This window comes from Lasioglossum baleicum, unplaced genomic scaffold (genome assembly GCF_051020765.1).
Source record: "Lasioglossum baleicum unplaced genomic scaffold, iyLasBale1 scaffold0055, whole genome shotgun sequence".
NCBI classification, from domain to species: Eukaryota; Metazoa; Arthropoda; class Insecta; order Hymenoptera; family Halictidae; genus Lasioglossum; species Lasioglossum baleicum.
In genome coordinates, this window is record NW_027469115.1 from 702,501 (window position 1) to 705,000 (window position 2,500).

At 48.7% G+C, this 2,500-nt stretch overlaps 1 non-coding gene across 1 annotated transcript; it reads right to left on the reverse strand.

Annotated features, from left to right (window-relative positions):
• Window positions 1-1,315: 1,315 nt before the first annotated feature.
• On the reverse strand, window positions 1,316-1,470 carry LOC143219619 (5.8S ribosomal RNA). The gene has a single exon (XR_013011412.1). It is a non-coding gene; the product is annotated as a 5.8S ribosomal RNA (ribosomal RNA).
• Between the last annotated feature and the right edge of the window lie 1,030 nt (window positions 1,471-2,500).

Here is a 2,500-nt window from a genome sequence, read left to right on the forward strand (position 1 = left end):
GTCCGTCGAAAAGAACTTTCGGGGACTGGACGACCGACAGATCGCGCGGTTCCGCACGAATCGACAATGAAGAAAAGAAAAGACATGGGGCGACCGACATAAAGGTTCTCATCATTGGATATACCTTTTCTCTCTCCGCGGTGCTGTTCCGTGCGTGAACACACAAGTGTGTCTTTTGCGTCGTGTGACAATCAAGTTCGAAATAAGCCTCGCCAATAGAGGAGTATACATATTATTAAAAAAAAAAAATAATAATACATATAACCCGGTGGGATTTCTTTTTCTCTCTACTTCTATATAATTGAACCAAAAACCACGGGGGTACAGAAACGTTGCGCACGAAACGATTTATCATCGATCAAACGCAAAACCAAATTAGAGACACGAGAGAAAGAGAGTAAGATCTCAAGACGCTCATAGGCCGTCATCAATACGATTCAACGCGAACGTGGCGATGGAATGGCAATCGCACAGATTAGCGAGGACACGTCGACGACGGGGAATAATTCCGACCCGATCAAGTACGACGTGCTCATCCCGCACATTGCTGCGCTTTGCTCCGCTGTCCATCGATCATCAAAGCGTTCGCGATAGAACGAGAGATCTCTTTCGTCTCTTCCCTCGAAGACTCGAAAAGGAATGTGTTTGTCGAAATCGCCGGCAACGACGACCCTCCGCCGTATGGCAATTATAACGTAGAGTTAAGAAACTCATCCACGCACAGGCATATTCTCTCCCTGGGGCTTAACATTGCCACACCACACACACTCTGTGTGCCACACAGTATTCTTTCTTTCTTTTATAATTTGTGTGTCCATCTCTGTAGTCTCGCGAGACTCTTGTAAATATACCTCTTTCGTATATACGCATCATTTCAGGCGACGTCGGGAGCGCGTTAAATGTTCATGAGTGGAAACGCTTCTTTCCGCAAGGCGAATCGTTTCGCAGAGAAGGTGAGAGATTTGGAGATCCTCGTCGAAGCGGTGCCTTACGGGCGGTCGTATTTTCAATACGACTCACGACACCGTAAAAACACTCACGCAAGTCCGAACGTAAGAAATACCAATCCCTACTTCGCCTCTCGTGGAAACTAGATATATATATATTTGTATGTGTTTATAAGACGCAATGCAAAAATTGGCAATTTTCACAGAACCGCGACAAACGCCGACGAAACGCCCATCATTCGCTCGTACGTAGCATCTTTGCAACCCGACTCCGAAACGCTCTTTGGCGCCCTCCAAAAATATATTTGGAGAGGTAAGCGACGGCGGGGACTTACAAGAGCAACGCAAGCAGTTTATGGTTACGTAAACGACCCTCAGCCAGGCGTGGTCCAGGAATTGTATCCGTGGACCGCAATGTGCGTTCGAAATGTCGATGTTCATGTGTCCTGCAGTTCACACGTTGACGCGCAATTAGCTGCGTTCTTCATCGACCCACGAGCCAAGTGATCCACCGTTCAGGGTAATCGTATATATTTTTGATTTACAAATCAATATATGTATCTGTCTCTTGTTCTGCGGTTCGTAAGAACGCATTGTACCTGAACGCTCCAACCAGCGCGCGAAGGAGATTCGTTCAGGCGTCGTTTTAAGGACGACACTATCGTCGTCCGTGGAAACGGAAAAAAAAAACCGTCAGATACGCAACACGTATCCGACGGCCGGGCGAACAGTACATTGAAAAACCGTTAACGTGGAAAACGCGGAGATGAATATATTCTCTGAAAACGACGGGGATCGTAGACAACCCGATACTGGATCCAGAGATGTAATAATATTCCTCTCCTCTTCACTTCCATTTCATTTGATGTGAGAACGGAGGACTTCACAGCCGGCTCTGGCAGCGGTCATTCGTCCCAAGCTCTCGCGATGCGCACTATTGGGCCACACGCACGGAGTAGGGTGTCAGACTCACGACTGCTTTAAAAGCGAGCTTCACGAGCCGGTCCACTTCCCGTATAAAACACATTTCCATAAAATGTTGGTGTGTGCTCGAGGTAACGATAAATTCCGATACAAGCGGACTCGCGAGCCGGCTCTGGCCGTAGGCGCGATCCCCGTTCTCGTCCCAAGCTCGTCTGCGCGCACTATTGGGCCACACAGAGAGTAGGGTGTCGTCGGGAATAATCGCGCCATTGGCTTTATAGCGAGCGTCACGGCCGGTCCTCTCGGAACACCGTTTTTCGTCGGAACGATATTACCATATTTTTATTTTATTCGACAGATTAGCGGACTCACAGCCGGCTCTGGCAGCGGTCATTCGTCCCAAGCTCTCGCGATGCGCACTATTGGGCCACACGCACGGAGTAGGGTGTCAGACTCACGACTGCTTTACAAAAGCGAGCATCACGAGCCGGTCCGCTCTGGCGAATGTATAATATTATAATAAATATACGTTCCGTCGTCAACGAACACCGCGTGCGGCGCAGCAACGTTTCGTGCTCTTGGTTATACGCGAACCCGATACAAATAGAGAGCGGGACTCACAGTCGGCT